The sequence below is a fragment of the Pseudophryne corroboree genome, chromosome 1 (assembly GCF_028390025.1).
Source record: "Pseudophryne corroboree isolate aPseCor3 chromosome 1, aPseCor3.hap2, whole genome shotgun sequence".
NCBI classification, from domain to species: Eukaryota; Metazoa; Chordata; class Amphibia; order Anura; family Myobatrachidae; genus Pseudophryne; species Pseudophryne corroboree.
In genome coordinates this window covers 186,651,366-186,673,480 of record NC_086444.1, presented here as the reverse complement: position 1 = coordinate 186,673,480, position 22,115 = coordinate 186,651,366, and the positions used below count along the sequence as shown (strand labels likewise).

General features: G+C 43.2%; 1 pseudogene; it reads left to right on the top strand.

Annotated features, from left to right (window-relative positions):
- Positions 1–240: 240 nt before the first annotated feature.
- On the top strand, positions 241–360 carry LOC134940644 (5S ribosomal RNA; annotated as a pseudogene).
- Positions 361–22,115: the final 21,755 nt, after the last annotated feature.

Below are 22,115 nucleotides of genomic sequence, written 5' to 3'. Positions count from 1 at the left end.
ATAATTGCTGCCTCACCATATATCACTACTTTATCCCGGCTATGCAGGCGGACGCCCCTGCATAGGATAATTGCACATGATAATTGTCCTATTATCATTACCGTAATTTTGCTATAATTGCATTCTTTATCTATGGGCATAAGATAATATAGATACTTAATACACATTTGATCTATATCAATTTGGATACACATTTTTGGCGACACGGGTATTGGGATTGACTGAACGGGCAGATCAAATAATTGCGGACATACCCCGCTGGAGATGCCCAATCTCATCTGATCTTGGAAGCCAAGCAGTGGAGGGCCGGGTCAGTACTCGGATGGGAGACCACCTTGGAACACCCTGGTACTGCAAAAAATTCTTCTGCCCGATCTAGAGTGATCCTCAATAATAACACTTGGCATTCGGTTCTGTATGACTTATGATTTAATTTTCTACGTCAAAATAATCCTGAATAGGATATCTGTAGAACAAATGATGGTCATATACTACACAAAGGAGTTACTGTGATCATAGTAAACCTACTAGCCCATAGATTTGGATTTCCGGTTTTTACTGTGGTATTTAAAACCACATGAATTATACTCAACATTGTGCTATATTTTCGCGTACCTATATTATTCACGTACAATTTACTCCTACAATCACTTTTTTAACAATGAACCAATAAAGTTATGTTTTATCAGAATTGATTAATATATACCTAATCCTCTGAATTAGAGTGCTCCCACACAAGAGTCTACTTTCCAACTTTTTATTGTTGGTTTTTCTTGCTTGTTCTGCATCAGTCCAGTGCTGCTGTCTTGTGCTGCATCAGTCCAGTGGTGGTGTCCTGTGCTACCATAAGTCCAGTGGTGCTGCTGTATAAGTCTGGTGCTGAGTTGTGCTGCATCAGTCAAGTGGTGGTGTCCTGTGCTGCCATAAGTCCAGTGGTGCTGCTGTATAAGTCCAGTGCAGTGCTGCAGCCATATAAGTCTAGGGGTACTACCATTTAAGTTCAAGGGTACTGCCGTATAAGTACTGTGGTACTGCCGTATAAGTCCAGGGGTACTGCCGTATAAGTCCAGTCCAGTGGTGCAGCCATATAAGTCTAGGGGTACTGCCGTATAAGTCCTGGGGTACTGCCGTATAAGTCCTGGGGTACTGCCGTATAAGTCCAAGGGTACTGCCGTACAAGTCCAAGGGTACTGCCATATAAGTCCAGTGTTGCAGCCGTATAAGTTCAGGGGTACTGGCGTATAAGTCCAGTCCAGTGGTGCAGCTATAAAAGTTAAGGCGTACTTCCATATAAGTTCAGGGGTACTGGCGTATAAGTCCAGTCCAGTGGTGCAGCTATAAAAGTTATGGGGTACTGCCGTATAAGTCCAGGGGTACTTCCGAAAAAGTCCAGTGGTACTGCCATATAAGTCATGGGCTCAGTGGCGTAAGTTCGTCACTGTTGCCCGGAGGCAAGATAAATATTGGTGCCCCCCTATTTCCTATATTAAGTTAAATATATGTGTGTGTGTGTGTGTGTGTGTGTGTGTGTGTGTGTGTGTGTGTGTGTTTGTTTATGGAGTGTTCTGAAAAAATGTATATACTGTATTTATACATTTAATTGTCGTTTATTTTAAATCACACATTTCTTAGCAGTCATACCCAGGCTTAGAACCCATGACCTGTTACACTTCCAGCAGACACTTTGCTGATGGAGTTATTTGCTCCTGGAGAGGAAGCATGAGAATTCTAACTATATGAAGTTACGTCAGATAAGTATCTTCATATAGTTAAAATTCTCATATTTCCTATACAGGAGTAAATAGCTTCATCATTAAGGTGTCAGTTTCCAGTGTAATAGGATGTGGTTTCTAATCCTGGGTGTGATACTTGTAAAATTAGTATATTCAGTATAAAAAAGAGGGTGTGAATTGTAAGGTGCAGGGACCAGTGAGGAAGTCGGCCACTGAAAAGACAGCGACAGCTATCAATTAACTTAATTCAATGGTGTCACAGAATGGGAGGAGAGGTGCCCCCCTTCAGAGTAGGAGCCTGGCGGCAGATGACTCCGTTGCCTCCCAGAGTTCTGCCTCTACATGGGCTACTGCTGTATGAGTCCAGTCCAGTGGTGCAGCCGTATAATTTCAGGGGTACTGTCATATTATTTCAGGGGTACTGCCGTATAAGTCCAGGGGTACTGCCGTATAAGTCCAGGGCTACTGCCGTTTAAGTCCAGTGGTACTGCCGTATAAGCCCAGTCCAATGGTGCAGCCGTATAAGTTCTGGGGTACTGCCGTATAAGTCCACCAATATTGTGCGTGTATTACATATGAGCAAATTCCAGCATGTCCAATGTTTTACACATACAATTAATTTGGTGGTGCATAATTTTTTTGGGTACTGCCGTATAAGTCCAGTGGTGCAGCCGTATAAGTCCAGGGGTACTGCCATATAAGTCCAGTCCAGTGGTGCAGCCGTATAATTTCAGGGGTACTGCCGTATAATTTCAGGGGTACTGCCGTATTAGTCCAGGGGTACTGCCGAATAAGTCCACGGGTACTGCCGTATAAGTCCAGTCCAGTGGTGCAGCCATATGATTTCAGGGGTACTGCCGTATAAGTTCAGGGGTACTGCCGTATAAGTCCAGTCCAATGGTGCAGCCGTATAAATTCAGGGGTACTGCCGTATAAGTCCACCAATATTGTACGTGTATTACATCTGAGCAAATTCCAGCACGTCCCATGTTTTGCACATACAATTCATTTGGTGGTGCAGAATTTTTTGAAAAATGTTAGGGGCGTGCAGGAGATGCTGTCGATGGCCCGAAAAATTGCAGGCCACTTTCGACATTCAGCCACTGTGTGACACTCCTAGTTGGGCCAGGTATTTGTGCCGCACACTTGTGTCGCTTAGCTTAGCCATCCAGCTACCTATTTGCACCTCTTTTTCTTCTTTGCATGATGTGCTGTTTGGGGCCTATTTTTTTAATTATTTTTTTATTTTTTATTTATTACCAGTTATTTATATAGCACACACATATTCTGCAGCGCTTAATCTGCCATCCTGTCTGCCACTGCAGTGCCACTCCTAGATGGGCCAGGTGTTTGTGCCACCCACTTGTGTCACTTAGCTTTGTCATCCAGCTACCTTGGTGCAATCTTTTGGCCGAAAAACAATATTGTGAGGTGTGAGGTGTTCAGAATAGACTGGAAATGAGTGGAAATTAATGTTATTGAGGTTAATAATACCATAGGATCAAAATTATCCCCAAATTCTGTGATTTTAGCTGTTTTTGTGTTGTTGTTTTTTCAGAAATCATCCAGATCCAAAACCAAAACACAAAAAGTGCCCGCCACACATCTCTAGTTATAGCACAAAGCACCCGGGGAGCATCTGCTGCCTCCCACAGCCAGCCATGTATATGCAGAGAGCATATGGCCCTGGAGCACTAAAAGTGTACCCTGTGCCCCAGTTCAGCCTGCCACTGTGGCATAATCCATAATAGGAATTAACATCCATGAGGAATATTGCAGGTTTTAGTTTTATGGGCTGAGACAATGGTTATAAGACTCAAGATGAGAAATTAACTGGGAACAAATGTAATAATTATTTTACTTGTTCAGGTACCTTGTTGTCTCTTTAAGACACTTACATATGAATCATAGTGTCGTTTATCCCAGTACTAGGCATTGCCTCTTATCGCCTGTCTTAGTGCTTAAATGTATCATAACAACAGTCTCTGGAGAGCTGTTGCACTTACCTCATTTGTTAACCCCCAGAATCCCATCATCATAGTGCAGCCAGACTGTCCGCTGCAAAATTTTGGTTTCCCACACTGCGCATGCACATTGTCTACAGACAGCATACCTGGAGCTGCTGGTATGCAGTCGGTGGGACCTTAGGTAAACATGATGCCATCATCAAATGGTGCTGACAACTGGGAAAGGAAAAAAAAGGATTTTGGTACTTACCGGTAAGTCCATTTCTTCGATTCCATATGGGACACTCGAGTCTAATGACAATGGATTATAGACAGGTGGATAAGTGGAGCCGGCACTTTAAATTTATAAGTGTGACTGGCTCCTCCTCCTCCAGACCAGTTCAAGAAACTGAGCCCGAGGAGAGGCAGAGACAACAGAATGTTAGAGAAGGAGGTTAAACAAACGAAACAGAGTAAGAGAATTCAGAAAACAACCTGCATAAACAGATGCAGTCACAATAGAAAAACAAACACACAATGGCAGGAAAAACAATGCAGGGCAGGCAACCAGTGTCCCCTATGGAATTGGAGATATGTATTTACTGGTAAGTACCATGATCCTGTTTTCTCCTTCATCCACTAGGGGACACTGGAGGCTAATGACAGTGGGGACATCCCAGAGCACTCTACACGGATGGGAGAGCACTGCAACACAGAGCGGACAAATTGAGATTCAGGGTCCACAAAAGTATGAAACCCGCAGAATCTGAAAAAAGTATTTTGAGCCACGTTCAGACCTGAACGCTCATCTGTGAATTTACAGAGGATTGCGATCAGACAGTCTCCGCCCAGAGTGAATACCCGCCCCATGCAAGTCTGCATATGCCTTGCAAAAATCTCTGCAAACGCTGGTCAGCTGCAAATCTGTTTGCAACTCACTCACCATTTAATATTTTTCCAGTCTGTGCATAGCCCAGGACCTACTCCTACAGTGAGGTAGAAACTGGCTGATCTAGGCTGGAGCAACATCACACCCCCTCCCTTAAAACGCTTAGGCATGCCTGCGTTTTTACTGACACACCAAGAAACTGGCCAGTTACTACCTCAAAACACCCACTTCATGTCAGTCAACTTGCATATACCTAGCTATCAAAAAAGTTGTTGAATTTTTTCCAGTTTGGGTTCACGCATGCACACTATGATCAAAACGTATGTGCGGTCGATCGATAATCGGACGCCTTGTGAATTGGCATGACGGTGATCAAGTCTAAATTAGGCCCTTTGTCCAGACCAGATAGCATAACACATGAGGGTCCCACCAAGCATGTGGATTGTGCAGAAATGGATGGTGGTGGAGTTAGAGAGGAACCCAAATAGGCATGCTTACCCATCGAGCCAACGTAAACCTCGACGCAGGTCAACCCAGCTTAACTACCACATAGAGTATGAAGAGAGTATCCAAGTTTCTCAACTGAGTCATCCTGTCCACCAAGATGCACAAGGCTCATTCCACCTCCAAGGATTGAAAGGATGGAGAATCCTCTGAAAGAACAGGTAACCCTATAGGCTGGTTGACTGGAAAGAAGAAACCACCTTAGACAGAAAATCCTGTCTTGTGCGGAGTTCCACTCTAACCTCATGGAAGACTAGATAAGGAGAGCAACACGACAGAAGTCCCAGTTTCGAGACCTGTCTGTCTGAAGCCAAAGCGAGAAGGATCACAGTCTTCCAGGAGAGAATTTGGAAGTCAGCCATTTTGAAAAGATTGAAGAGGATGACTGGAGGAAAAATAGTACCAGATTTAGATCCTAAGATGCAATGAGAGGAACAAAGGGCAGCTGAAGGCAAATAACTCCCTGGAGACAAGTGTGCACTTCCTGTTTTAAGACCAGGCTCCTGTGGAACAAAACTAAAAATCTAGAGAGCAGTTATCTGCACTTTCAAAAACCCCAACCAAAAACCTACTGAAAACCCTCTATAAGTCTGGATAGACAAATGGACCCTGTTGGAGATTTTCCTCCCTGATAAGCAGTGGCCAAGGGCCTTCTATGAGAAGAAAACGAAGATGAGAGTACCCTACCATGTGAAGCCAGAGCTATTATGACAGGTGTCCGCCTGGACACCATGAGGGCTATCTGAGGTTCGCCTCAACGATGCTTGAGATGTGTGTAGCCTGTGGATGGAGCCTGACGACCTAGGTAGTCTGTTTCCCAAAAGTCTAACCCAGGGATGAATAGCACTGAGATTGCTGTGGTATTCTTTATGGCCCAGACGAGCATGTGACTTACCTCCTACATAACTCCTCTGCTTAGAGTCCTGCCATGCCTGTTCATGTATGCCACCATTGTGGCGTTGACCGACTGGACTCGAATTGCCTGACCTCTGAGTAGAGGAAAGGACAGATGAAGGGCATTGTACACCACCCTGAGCTCCAGGTTGGTGACTGATAGGGAAGACTCTTGGGGGGACCAACACCTTGAAAAGTGACTGTCCATTGACATGGAAACCCCAGCTTTGAAGACTGGCATACGTTGTGAGGAGAACCCAGTTCCATATTTCGAATCGATGGCCCTCTAGAAGGTTGGAGGTCTAGAAGCGAATTTGCACCCCGAGTGTTAGGTGAACTAGTCGATACATCTGCAAGTGTGACCCATTCCACTGGAAGAGAAGGTCCTATATGAAGGTTCTTGAATGAAAGCGACCGTACTGGATGTCTACGAACGGAGCCATCATCTTGCACAGTAGACAGATGCAGATGTGAACTGAAAACCATAGAGGTTGGAGGACCAACCGGACCAAAGCCTGTATAGCCTGAACCCTCCATTGGAAGGCAAACCCTCTGGAGCACCTTGTCAAAGATCAGCACTAGTAACTGGAGTCTCTGAGCTGGTTCCAGGTGCAACTTCGAGAAGCTGATGATCCATCCGTGCTGTATCAGAACTGGATGAGTTAATCAACCCTGCAATAACTTACCCTTTGATGGTGCCTTTATGAGTAGATCGTCCAGGAAAGGAATGATGGATTAAACTCCTATGCTTGGAGATGACACATCATTACCGCCATTACCTTCATGAAAAACACCAGGTGCGGAAGAAAGGTAAGTCTTGAAAAAAATGTAAATGTAAATCCCTTATGGCAAATCTGAGGAACACTTGGTGAGGTTTCCAGGTTGGAATATGTTGATAAGCATCCTTGATATCCAGTGATACCTGGAGCTCCTCTGCCTTCAGTCCTACAATAACTGAGTGAAGGAATTCTATTTTGAACTTGAAAACCCCTAGAAATGGCTTACGGGGAAAAAAAAATCAGAATGGGTCTGACTAAGACATCTGGCTTTGGGACCACAAATAGGTTTGAGTAAACCCCCTACCATTATTGGTGAACTGGACCCAGGAGCAACAACTCTGAAGGTGAAGAAAATGGTGATGGATTTGGAAAGGAAATCTACTCTGGGAAATCAGGATTGGCACCCAGGGGACTAGACACCCCAAATGTCTGTAAACTGCAGTAGATGAGCTTCCACCATGGGATGTGAGAGGATAGCCCGGCATGCAGCTGGATTGCTGTCAGTCTTTAGATCCTGGTATCCCGAGACTGCTGCAGCTTGACCTCTACCTCTGGTACACGAAAGGACCTAAATGACGGGCCAGAATATGTTCTGCATGGAGCAGGAGAGGCGGATGTTAGACAAGTGGATTTACCATGTGGTTTCAGAAACCCACTTGTCTAGCTCCAGCCAAAATAAAGAGACACCTGAAAAAGGGGAGAGCTTCTACTGCCCTTTAGATTCTGTGTCTGCCTGCCATTGGCAAAGCCATAGGGCTCTGCATGCTGAGATTGCCGACTCAGAATACGAGAGCTGAGCATGCTCACATCTCTAAATGTTAATGTCAAGCTTACCTCTTGGGAGGCAGCTTGCAACCCTGTTGACAGCTCCTCGGCCTAGGCTTCAATAGCCTTTTAAACCCAGGAACTGAGAAGAGCAGGGCAAAGAACTACCCCTGCCACAGTGTAGTTAGACTTAAGCATAGTCTCCAACTTACAATTTGATGGTTCCTTTAGGCAAGTAATGCCAGGAACTGGTAGTACAGGCTTCTTTGACAGACTAGAGATGGAAAGGTCCCCTATTGGAGGAGTATCCCACATTACTCTGCTAAGTGTGGGAAAAAATGGAAGAGGTAAGCAGACATTTGGAAACTTTTTATGTTTCCAAGCTAAAGCAATCTGGTCATCTAATTCCTGTTGGAAAAGTGACCAAAGACCTTTGTTTCTTCCCAAAAAGGAAAGGTTATGCAGGTTCCTGGTCAAAGACCATTAGTACCTGATGCACCACCAGGATCAGTGCCTCTATGCCCTGAGAAATGACCTCCAAGTCCTCCTGTTCAAAACAGACAGTAAAAGAGCCTGATGCCTGTCTTATAGGACCTAATATCTTGGTAAGACCCTCCACCGACCATGCTAGAGCCTGCGCCCAAGCCAGTTCTGGTGTAGACATCTGCGCTGCAATCTGTGATCTGGATGCCTCTTCATCTATTCAAGAGGCTGCCAGTTCAGAGGCTAAAGCCAACATAATTCCTGTTCTTGAGGACACCGCTGGAGCAGGGTTTTGCCCAGGGTGAGGTACTTGTGGAACTGAATTTCCAGCCTCACTTGAGCCACAGAACAGAGATACATCTGCCTGGTTTTGTTCAAGCTTCGTGTTACACTTTCTCCCTTGCCTGCCTTTATCACAACACTGTAATACAGTAAAATTACAGGTATTTAGAAAGAGACAGGCAGTAGGTATACTTATGTAGGAGAGACAGCAATAGGGAAGGAAGCAGTAGTCACACCCGCCCTATTTTTGCAACACATATGAATATATATAGTCTAGACATGGACTTTCTCTGATTCTGTGTAAAGGTTGCAATACCCTTTTTGCATGTAAATAACGTCAATGAAGCTTTTGATGCAACCCACCTTGTCTGCCATTATGCCATACTTTCACACAGAGAAGCATACAGTTAACTCATTATAAGCATAAGAGAGACAGCAATAGGGTAGGCAGGAGCAGCCACACACGCCCTATGTGTGATATGTCTCTCTCTATGTGTGTGTGTGTGTGTGTGTGTGTGTGTGTGTGTGTGTGTATATGTATGTATGTATATATATATATATATATCAGCCATAGAGAAATATATATGTGCACATACTCCCCCACCAATACTAGCCCCCACAATAATTACTAAGCAGTGATAAGAGCGGAGAAGTGAGCCAATGGAGAAATTGCCCCATCAATCAGCAGCTCTGTATCATTTTATAGTATGCAAATTATAGATGTTACTTCAGTGCTGATTGGTTGCCATGGGCAACGTCTCCTCTGGCTCACTTCTCCGCTCTTATCACTGCTTAGTAAATGTCCCCCTAAGACTCATGAACTCTGGGATGGCTGGATGTAGGGAGCTTCTTCACAGTTGCTGTAGAGAACAGCACAGTCAGCAGCAGCCTGTGCAGGGGCTGTCCTGAGTCAGACAGGAAGTGCTGTGGAGGCAGGGAGTTGATGTCCCCATGGAGCACAGCTCCGCCTACTCAGCTGTTCAGTGTTTGTGCTGCAGTAAGCCTGTTGTGAGCAGTCTCTGTTATCCCCTTAGGCTATGCACACTGTGGGCTGCAAAGCTGACCCTATTCACTGCCCTATTCTTCTGCTGGACTCCCTGCTAGTCAGGGAGCTGGGCAATACTCGCAGGCTGCAGTGCTGGATGGCGGTGGTGGGCTGGTGGGGACCAAAAATGCAAGCCACAAGCAGCTGTGTTTGGAAAACCCCAGAGACCTGTGTCTGCAGCCAGTGACACAGGCCTCAGCCTCAAGAGGCAGCAACTGGGCCCCCCAGCAGCTCCAACATTGCAGAAAGACAGGGGCAGTGCTGTCTACCTATCCTCAAAGCTTGTCTTGCATCTAAAATGTCTTTAAATTAAAAACCTGCTGAAGAAAGCCCGGAGAGTGACCAGCTCCCTCAGACACATTTCTATAACTGGAAGAGGGGAGGGCATAGAGGGGAAGGAGCCAGTCACACTTATAAATTTAAAGTGCCGGCTCCACCTATCCACCCATTTTTACCCCACTGTCATTAATCTACAGTGTCCCTTAGTGCAGTGGTTCTCAACCTCGGTCCTCAAGTACCTCCAACAGTTCATGTTTTCCAGGTCACCTAGCAGTTGAACAGGTGTATTCATTACTCACTGACACATTATAAAAGACCCACAGGTGGAGCAAATTATTTCACTTGCAATCCTGTGAGGAGACCTGGAAAACATAAACTGTTGGGGGTACTTGAGGACCGAGGTTGAAAACCACAGCCTTAGTGGATGAAGGAGAAAAAACGTGATACACTATATATGCAACTGCCACCATAACCAGCTATTCTATGGTAGCGGCAAAATGACACAAAATGTTTGCTGTCTCTAGAGAAATATCTGATTTCTCCATGGAATACTTTGTGTTACAGTTTGAGTATCATTAGAATCACTTTTTTCATTCAAAGATGCCTAAAACAGGGACATCTCCTATTGATACATCTTCCCCTTGAAGTATGTTAAATTATCAAGAAATTATTTGTCTTCAATTGCTGTATTCTGTTATTCCCACTTTAATATAGAAACCCAGGGGGAAATTTACCAAACGCCAGTTTTGTATGCTGTTCTAAAACTGCCACAAATCACATGTGGTTTTCAGCCCCAAAGAATTACTGTCTTGAAAACCTCAAGTACTGTGGCATTTGCACTCCTCGATTACATGTGGTTTAGGCATTACCACATGGTAGTGTTAAACTGAATGGAAAAAACATCCTGCAATCTCGCTTATATAATAACACAGTGGTTCTCAAACTCAGCCCTCAGGACCCCACACAGCTCACATTTTCCAGACCACATGGCAGGTACACAGGTGTATTCATTACTCACTGATATATTTTAAAATATCCACAGGTGGAGCCGATCATTTCACTTGCAATTCTGCGAGGAGGTCTGGAAAATGTGAACTGTTTGGGGTCCTGAGGATCGAGTTTAAGAACCTGTGTAATACAGCATAATGCTAAATTGATGCTATTAGATAATATAAAGTAGGATTGTTTTTGTTGGGTGGTATTCATGTGACCGCCGGTCAGCTGACCGACAGTCACATGACCTCCTCCACCAGCCCGACGGCTCACTATCCCGATGGTCGGCATGCCGACCAACAGGGACTATTTCCACTCGTGGGTGTCCACGACACCCATAGAGTGGGAATAGAACCCATGGCGACCGCAGGTCGCCACCGAGCCCGCAAGGGGCTTGCTGCACTCGCCTCTCCCCGCCGGGATCCCGGCGTCGGTAAGCTGACCGGCGGTCTCCTGACCGCCGGTCAGCAGTACTACACCCGTTTTTGTTATTTAAATGTTTTAAAAATATATTATGTTAGGTGTGGTTTAAAAAAATCACACAAAATAACTTTACTAAAACATGCAATATGATATATTTTCCCCATAGTGGGGGTTTTCCATCACACCTTTCAACTTTGTAGCTATAATTGATAGCTGACACTAAATTTTAAATTTGCTAATTACTAAATATATAAAAAACAATTGCAGTAGAAAATTGCATTAACTTGCAGTTGCAGAAAAACCAGTTAATGAATTTAAAGTGCAATCAAAACATATCAAAAGCAATTATATGACAGGTGCCATTACATTTGACTGGCATACATTTGTTTCTTTCGTCTAACATGCTGTATATATTTCCACATTTCAGTTTCCAATTAAAGATTTATATTATGCTTCAGATTTAATTTCAAAGCAAAAGACACAACTAAATACTGTATTTTCAGGGCAAAACAATTGTTATTTACAAAAGAGACAAAAAATTGTGAAAATTCCTAGTTTTCTATAAATAAACCCAAATGTATAATTCTATTATTGCATCATTTGGAATCTCACTTGCAGTAACCAGCGTATTACTTAGGAACACCTAGTTTAATATGTAATACTGTAGTCTGCGAGGTGCAGGCTGTGTGGGAATTTCTGTGAGTCTACCCGTATTTTTAAAGCGGCAATCATTTATATGGCAAAACAAGGTCAATTTTGCCTTGTAATTGATTGCAGCTTTAAAAATACAGGCAGACACACAGAAATGTTGAACAGCCTGCACCTCGCAGATTACTACATATTGGAGGTCATTCCGAGTTGTTCGCTCGCAAGGCGATTTTAGCAGAGTTGCTCACGCTAAGCCGCCACCTACTGGGAGTGAATCTTAGCATCCTAAAATTGCGAACGACGTATTCGCAATTTTGCGATTACAAACTTCTTAGCAGTTTCAGAGTAGCTTCAGACTTACTCGGCATCTGCGATCAGTTCAGTGCTTGTCGTTCCTGGTTTGACGTCACAAACACACCCAGCGTTCGCCCAGACACTCCCCCGTTTCTCCAGCCACTCCTGCGTTTTTTCCGGAAACGGTAGCGTTTTTTCCCACACGCCCATAAAACGGCCTGTTTCCGCCCAGAAACACCCATTTCCTGTCAATCACACTACGATCGCCTGAGCGAAGAAAAAGCCGTGAGTAAAAATCCTAACTTCATAGCAAATTTACTTGGCGCAGTCGCAGTGCGGACATTGCGCATGCGCACTAAGCGGAAAATCGCTGCGATGCGATGAAATTTACCGAGCGAACAACTTGGAATGAAGGCCATTGGGCCTAATTCAGAGTTGATCGCAGCAGGAATTTTGTTAGCAGTTGGCCAAAACCATGTGCACTGCAGGGGAGGCAGATTTAACATGTGCAGAGAGAGTTAGATTTGGGTGTGGTGTGTTCAATCTGCAATTTAATTTGCAGTGTAAAAATAAAGCAGCCAGTATTTACCCTGCACCGAAACAAAATAACCCACCCAAATCTAACTCTTTCTGCACATATGATATCTGCCTCACCTGCAGTGCACATGGTTTTGCCCAACTGCTAACAAAATTCCTGCTGCGATCAACTTGGAATTACCCCCATTGGGCCTAATTCAGAGTTGATCACAGCAGCAAATTTGTTAGCAGTTGGGCAAAACCATGGGGGTAATTCCAAGTTGATCGCAGCAGGAATTTTGTTAGCAGTTGGGCAAAACCATGTGCACTGCAGGGGAGGCAGATATAACATGTGCAGAGAGAGTTAGATTTGGGTGGGTTATTTTGTTTCTGTGCAGAGTAAATACTGGCTGCTTTATTTTTACACTGCAAATTAGATTGCAAATTGAACACACCACACCCAAATCTAATGCTGCTTTCACATCGCAAAACCTGCTTTTGAAATGGTATTTGAAACGGTTCTTAAAACGGGTCTGAGCAGTTAAACCCCTTTCACATCTCATGTTGTAACCAGTAAATTACCATTTCATTACCGTTTTGGTACCTTTCACACTGAACCCGTTTCACCCATAGAAAACAGTGGTTGTCATTATAAATGGACTTTTCTGGCCCACACATTATTAATAATTATTAATTAATTCATTATTAATAATTTGGATAGTCGTACGATGGAACCCAGCAGCTTGAAGCATTTTTGCTATGTTTTTAGATATGAGGGTATCCTTGACTGTCCCAGTAATTTGGCAGCAGATTTCCTCATCCCCTCTGATCCTAAAGCAGCTCCCTCACCTCTTCATCACTCCAATTAGACATTTTATAATGGCTTTGCAGTCTAAACGTTTATAAAGCCACTCTCACATGTGTCTCCTGTGTTTTTCAAGCTGTTTCCTGGTTGTGGCTGCTGACATCACACATGGAGACAGCCTATGACCTGCTGGGGCTTGCAAATACCGTTTCAGACCCTTTCACACTGCACAGTGAAATGGGACTGAAACGGGTAGGACCCTTCTTTTTTACCGTTTCAAAATACCGGTATTTTGAAAACGGTAAATTGAAGGGGACCCTTTCACATCGCAGCTTGACCCGTTTAGGAAGCCAGTTAAAACGGCAAAATACCGGGTATAAGCTGCAGTGTGAAAGGGGTATTACTCTCTGCACATTTTAAATCTGCCTCCCCTGCAGTGCACATGGTTTTGCCCAAATGCTAACAAAATTCCTGCTGCGATCAACTTGGAATTACCCCCCATGTGCACTGCAGGGAGGCAGATATAACATGTGCAGAGAGAGTTAGATTTGGGTGGGGTGTGTTCAAACTGAAATCTAAATTGCAGTGTAAAAATAAAGCAGCTAATATTTACCCTGCACAGAAACAATATAACCTACCCTAATCTAACTCTCTCTGCACATGTTAGATCTGCCCACCCCCTGCAGTGCACATGGTTTTGCTCAACTGCTAACAAATTTGCTGCTGCAATCAACTCTGAATTTCCCCCATTGCCTCTAGTCCCAATTTGCATATATAAGAAATACCATAGAATAATATATTGCACGATAAGGAAATAGTAGAATAAAAATAAACCTTGAAATGATTAAAGTCAATGTTTTGTGAGTGCAAACCACATGGGAAAATCATTCATACCCCTTTAAGACTTAGGGGTGTATTCAAATGGGTGCATCATTTTTTCCTGATGTTTCTGCGATATTTTTGGGGGGGGCTATCCAATTTGGTTGCCCCCCCCCCCCCCCAAAAAAAAATCACATTTTCTCCCGAAAACACACAGGTTTAGTGAAATCTGCATGTTTCACTAGATATAGACCCATTTTCGGATTTTTGGGCATTTGGTTTCACTTGCCTGAGGCAGTTGAAACAAAGTCACAATAGGCCGTCGCTCTCGCCGGCTTATCGGGACTAATTGAATAGCCTTCGGCTACACAATTACCTGACATCAATGATCGCAGGTAATTGAATACCCCCTTAAACCCGTGCTATAACCCGGCTTGGCCCCAGGACAAGGGTTGAAGCCAGGGGTTTTCTGTACTAATCCCCATTTACACATGGGTGACGACCTGGGTTATGATCAGGTCATCACCCTTTACACCAGACCCAGGTTTTCTAGCTTACAGTGGGTGTTTGGAGATGAAGGTGTTCTATGTAATAAGCCATGGAGAGAGAGAGAGGGCGGGATGTACTAAAAAGGAAATGTGGTCATAAAAATAAAAATTCCCATGTTTGGGCTTTGTCCGCATGTCCCATATTCCCTGAGCCCAGAATACCAGGGCTTCGATGTGGTGGGTAACTTTTTCTGGCATTACCCTATAGAAGTTTATGGGTTTCTCTCTGCTTTTGATTCTGATATGGATCCAATCAAGCACAAAGGGGATTACCGAGGCCAAAATCCAAAAGTCCGGTCATTGCAAAGGACAGCTCTTATAAGGAGAGATGTCCTTAGCAATACTAATTGCATATGTTAGTACAAATGTGATTAGTATTGATTAGGTAAGTGGTGTGATATACCGCAATGCGGAAGCAATGCTTAGTGAGTGGAGATAAAGTTCCAGCCCATGTAGTGAGTGGAGATTAAGTTCCAGCCAAGAAGCTTCTATCTGTTGTGTTACAGGCTGTGTTTGAAAAATGACAGCTAGGAACCGGTTGATTGGTACTTTATCTCTGTATACTATATCCAAGGCTTACTATCTAGACCCCTATGTCCTCTCTAAGTGCTACTGTCCCCCATGAATTAATTTCTGTTAGACATGACTCGGTTTATCAAGACCTGGGTCATACCTTTCACACATAAACTGGGGCACTGACCTGAATTACAAAGCCTTTTGATTGAAAGGGCACGGACCCAGGACTGTCAACCCTGGTCTGACCCTTTCAGACATATGCCAGACCTGGGTCAATATGTGTGCAGCGGGAAAAACAAACAAACAAACAAACAAACAGGGCTTCGGCTTATGTCTGAAAGGGATATCAGACTGAAACCTGGTTCGCCACTGCTTATTGGTCAGCTGTGACAGGTGAGAAATATCCATGAATAGCATGTCTTCTACAGTACTGTATATCTGCTTTATTGAAATAGAAATATCTAGCAAATTAATATATTGTTAAAAACACCTAAATGAAAGCTTTCAACAAACTAATAGAATTTAACTAAAAGCTAAAACATGATATCGTTGAGATAAAACTTTAGGACTACATAGATATGTAGGGTTCCTCATAAATTGAGGATTTTTAAAAAATTATCGTTCACAGGTGATAGTTTCTTACAGAATAATGCACAGGTTCTCAAACTCGGTCCTCAGGACCCCACACAGTGCATGTTTCGCAGATAACCTAGCAGGTGCACAGGTGTATTAATTACTCACCGACACATTTTAAAAGATCCACAGCTGGAGTTAATTATTTCACTTGCGATTCTGTGAGGAGACCTGCAAAACATGCACTGATTGGGGTCCTGAGGACTGCGTTTGAGAACCTGTGGAATAATGGAATACAACTTGTGATAGTTGCAAATATTCTCTGATGAGACTCCTTATCAGTTATAGAGAATTTACTGTAGAGAGACTGTATTCCTGTTACTGGCATATACTGTAAGAAATGTAAACATATACATTTTGCCTTCTTTATAATAGTAAAACCTTTAATAAAGTCCAGTGAATAAAATCCAAGCAGATTTTTCCACATAGTAGACAAAAGCATAATTATGGCAACAACTTTGTGTTATTATTTTATATATTTGTGAAATATATAATTTTACATGTTTGACATATGACAAGAGCTGATTGGTTAGTAATTGCTCTACTTTATGTCTCTCCAAGCTTTTATAAATACCCCCTATTGTGTGACATATAAGAAACTGACTCAAACACTTTCTAATATGCAGAACATAACAGAAGGTAGTGTATTCAGAAAAACCTTTACCTCACAGTGTAGAAGCTACACAGATAAATTACTTTTTATAGGAAAGGGATTTAAATTTGTACCATCTTCAAACCCCAATTCCTTGGAATTATTTATTGAATCAACAGTCAACATTTTTTTGCATTATCTGTATGTATCTGAAAGTGGTGATTTGCAGCAATATCATGACATGCATTATCAGTGGCGGTTGTTGCCCCTGGGCTACAGCTCTGACCACACTTGCAGAGGGGAGCCAGTCAGCACATATAAACATACAAGTGATGTTGTATGTAATATATGTGCTGGTTTGGCTTACCCAGGGATCGGCAGCCGCCGCTGTGTCTATTATTGACCTGCCGCCGCTGCACGGGAGACATCACTTGTCTATAATTTTCTATAAGCCCGTCCCCCAACTCCTGTGACCCAGTGGGAGTTGGGGGGCGGGTTTATAGAAAGTAAGCTGCTGATCTGTGGATAAGGCAAGCCAGCACATATATGACATACAACATCACATGTATATTGTATATGCTGACCGGTTCCCCCATGCAATATGTGGTCGGAGATGTAGCCCACAACAGGGCATGCATTATATGCAATTATGATTAGAAATAAATTTACAAACTCATTCCTGAGCAGTGGTTCAATTGATCAATTCCCTATATTGGCTGATTAATTGCTCTGATGACACTGGGTTGGTGAAATGCATTAGGAGATTTTAATACCTTATTAAATTGCTGAAAATTGCTACTTCAGTACAATAGAAAGGGTTGGGTATGAAACTCTGGCAGTGGGGACCCCCGACAGAAAGAAACAACAGTGGAATTCCAACGTCCAGAATACCAATGGATCCTGGTATTTCCACCCTAACCCACCCCTCCTGCAGCCGGGTGTGGTTCATTGGGTCGACTCTAACTAGGTTGACAGTCATTATGTCGACTACTATTGGTCGACAGTGAGTATGTCGACACCTGAAATAGGTCAACATGGTCATGAGGTCAACACAGAAAAGATTGACATGGTAAAAGGTTGACATGAGGTTTTTTTAAAAAATGTGGAGTTGTTTTCTACGTAAAGTGACCGGGAACCCCAATTAGTGCCCCTTGTCCCCTTGCATGGGTCGCTTCGCTCACCATGCTTCGGGCAAGGTACCTCGCTCCATTACCGCTGCGCTTGGCACAGGTTACTATTCCTAATCGAATCGTAGTCCACGTGGATCCTAAAGTAAGAAAAAGTTTAAAAAATGGGAAAAAATGAAAAAACTAATGTCAACCTTTCAAGTGCCGACCTTTGCCATGTCATCCTGCTGATCATGTTGACCTAAAGACCATGTCAACCTAATGCATGTCAACCAATAGTGGTCGACTTAATTACTGTTGACGTAAGTGTGGTCGACCTAAAGATTTGATACCCCTTCAGCCTAACGCTAAACATCCCCTGCTGAAGCATAACCAAACCGTCTCCTCCTGCAGCCTAACTCTAACCTCCACCACCTTGCTGCATAACCCTAACCTCCACCACCCCTGCAGCCTAACGCTAACCTCCTGTACTTATCTCTGGGATCCATTGGGAGTCTGACTGTTGGGATCCCGACTGCTGGGATTTTGAACTCATCCCCAATGGAAATACTTTAAAAACTATTCAAATACAGTGGACATATATCACCATGCACATTTAAACAAGTATCCGGAAAAATATATAAACTGTAAAAGAGATGACGAGTCAGGATCCAAGCTTTCAGTCTGGATGAATTTTCACATGATGCAATTACTGTATGTAAACTGTGATATTATTGGTTTAAGTAATGGCAAAAATAAGGCATGCTCCCTCTGTATGTTAGATCTATGGGTGTTATGAATTATTTATTATACTAGGTTACTATGAGTGGTTCTTAGCAAAGTAGACATATATCGTTGTAATAATTTTAACTATTGTTATTAACGTTAATGTCATTTAATGTTCTTCCGTATGTTATTATTTCAATGGCTGAGTTTTTACTAGAGATGTGCGGCGAGCACTTTTCGTGTTTTGATTTTGGATTTGGATCCTCGCTCGTGTTTTGGATCTGGATTGGTTTTGCCAAAACCACCCTTTCGGGTTTTTGTTTTGTTTTGTATCTGGATGCTATTTGAAAAAACACAAAAACAGCTAAAATCACATACTGTAATTTGGGGGTAATATTGATCCTACGGTATTATTAACCTCAATAACATTAATTTCCACTCATTTTCAGTCTATTCTGAACACCTCACACCTCACAATATTGTTTTTAGCCCAAAAGGTAGAACCAACGTAGCTGGATGACTTTGCTAAGCATCACAAGTGTGCGGTACAAACACCTGGCCCATCTAGGAGTGACACTGCAGTGGCAGACAGGATGGCACTTTTAAAAACTAGGCCCCAAACAGCTAATCATGCAAATAAGAAAAAGAGGTGCAATAAGGTAGCTGGATGACTTTACTAAGCGACCCAAGTGTGCGGCACAAACACCTGGCCCATCTAGGAGTGGCACTGCAGTGGAAGACAGGATGGCAGATTTAAAAAATAAGGCCCCAAACAGCTCATCATGCAAAGAAGAAAAAGATGTGCAATGAGGTAGCTGAATGGCTAAGCTAAGCGACACAGGTGTGCGGCACAAACACCTGGCTCATCTAGGAGTGGCACGCAGTGGCTGAATGTCGAAAGTGGGCCGCAATTTTTCGGACCACTAACAGCATCTCCTGCATACCCCTGTCATTTCTCAAAAAAATCTGCACCACCAAATTAATTGTATGTGCAAAACATGAGATGTGCTGAAATTTGCCCAGATGTAATACACGCACAATATTGGTGGCATAGGAGAGGGTACCCCTACACCACACACGGCAAAGCCTGTAAAAATCATTTGGATAATAATAAACCTTTTATTTGGAGCTATTATAATAATATGCAGCACAGGCGAGCGTACCCCTAAACCGCACACACAGGGCAAACTCTTTAAAAATATTTTGGATAATAATAACCCTTTTATTCGGAGTTATTATAATAATATGCAGCACAGGCGAGCGTACCCCTACACCACACAGGGCAAATCCTGTAAAAATTATTTGGATAATAATAACCCTTTTATTTGGAGCTATTATAATAATATGCAGCACAGGCAAGTGTACCCCTAAACCACACACAGGGCAAACCCTTTAAAAATTATTTGGATAATAATAACCCTTTTATTTGGAGTTATTATAATAAAATGCAGCACAGGCGAGCTTACCCCTACACCACACAGGGCAAACTCTGTAAAAATTATTTGGATAATAATATAAGTATATAACCCTTTTATTTAGAGTAAATAATATACAGCACAGGACACCACCACTGGACTTATTGCAGTACAAGAAACCACCACTGGACTGATGCAGCACAAGACAGCACCACTGGACTGAACTTATACGGCAGTACCACTGGACTTATACGGCAGTACCCCTGAACTTATATGGCTGCACCACTGGAACGGACTTATACGGCAGTATCACTGGGCAGTACCACTGGACTTTTACGGCAGTACCACTGAAATTTTACGGCAGTACCACTGGACTTATACGGCAGTACCCCTGGACTTATACGGCAGTACCCCTGTACTTTTACGGCAGTACCCCTGTACTTTTAAGGCAGTACCACTGGACTTTTACGGCAGTACCACTGGACTTATACGGCAGAAGCAATGGACTTATACGGCAGCACAGGACACCACCACTGGACTGATGCAGCACAACACAGCACCACTGGACTGGACTTATACAGCAGCAGCACTGGACTTATGGCAGCACAGGACACCACCACTGGACTGATGCAGCACAACATAGCACCACTGCACTGGACTTATACAGCAGCACTGGACTTATGGCAGCACAGGACAAACCACTGTGGCTGAACTGATGCAGCACTAGACACCACCATTGGACTGATGCAGCACACGACAGCACTAGAATGACACATAAGAGCAGGTCACCACACCACTTTCCCACACAGACAGACACTGAGGAGACACGTCCTCTTGCTACACTCTCCAGTACTGGAGTGAAAATGGCGGCGACGCGTGGCTCCTTATATGGAATCCAAAACCTGTGAGAATCCGACAGCGGGATGATGACGTTTTGCCTCGTTCTGGTTTCTGAGTCTGGTGGGAAGGACCGAGCCGGACCCGGATCCGGGCTCGGGACGTGATGTTCGGTAGGGATTTGTTCTCAGAGAACCGATCCCGCTCATTTCTAGTTTTTACTAGCACCAATTTCACTTTTTTTTCTTTTTGTTCAATTTTATGCCTTCAGCCTACTGCACCCAACCACCAACAATACCCACTTCCCAGCCCCTCTGGTAAATTTGCGGAGGCAGACTCAGTGGTGCCCCACAGATCACAGTTCCCTAGACAGCTGCATAAAGCTGGCTAATGGCAGAACAGAAATAGAGAAAGTTCATGTCATAGTTAATTCAAACTGGAAATAATAATAATAATAATAATAATAATAATATTAATAATAACAACAACAACAACAACAATAATAATAAAAAAACAAGCAGTATTCTAGGAGGAAAAAGTTAAAATAACTGAAAGGAGTGGGATTGTTCTGAAGGTGCAGTAAAATTAATTAGTTACCATTTTCTCTTTGCAGTGTACCAATGCATCTCAACTATGGATGTAACCGGTCTCTAGGTCGACAAGACTTAGGTCGACCAGTATTGGTTGACAGGGTTTCTACGTCTACAGGGTCTCTAGGTCAACATGTTCTAGGTCGACAGGTCAAAAGGTCGACATACGTTTTTCACATTTTTTCCTTTTTCATACTTTATGATCCACGTGGACTACGATTGATCAAGTTAAACGAGCAGATAAATATAGTACCATACATTTTCTGTTTCAGTGATAATGTAATCACAGTGGTGCTAAGGGGTTTGGAACCAGGTATGCTGAAACTTTCATCGGGGCTGATGCTGAGGGACTCGTGGCCACATTAGGGGCCTGACTACACACACTCTGGTGCTCGATCAGGGGGCACGATCATTCATCGCTGGTTCGTGGATACACCTCTCTTATACTCCAGCGCCCTAGGTAATCCATACTTCCCTCTCGGCAAGCATGTACCTGGGCTTGTTCAGGGACTCATGCCTGCCAAGAAGTACCGGCATTCCCCCCTCCAGTGCCACACTACTGCTTTACACTAGCAAAGCATTGCTCAGGGCCAATATGCAAATGAAGTGGGTGAGACTATGTCCCACACTTTGGTCATGCCCACTAAAAAGTATTGGGGTTTTAAAGTAGTCATGATAGCCCAGGTAACACGGTAGGCTTAGCTACTTGACTGGCAGGCATAGTCATTAATTATCCTAACATTATAATATTAAATATTATTAAATATTGTTTAGCATTTATTTATAAGGCTCCACAAAAATGTGCAGAGCCAATGTAATAACTGTAAGAAACCGTAGAGATGATGCTGTTTAGTGTGCCATAAGATAAGAACATAATATACTTTAAATATTTTCATTATGCTAATATGTCAAATTGAGGTATACCAACCTTTATAAATGCAAATGATGGCATTAGCTGTTTTATTGGCTTGGTCCTTTTCTTGATATATTTGTGGTTTAAAAAAAATGAGAGACCTTTAAGCGTGTTCAATCTTTTGTTTACAAAAGCATTAGTA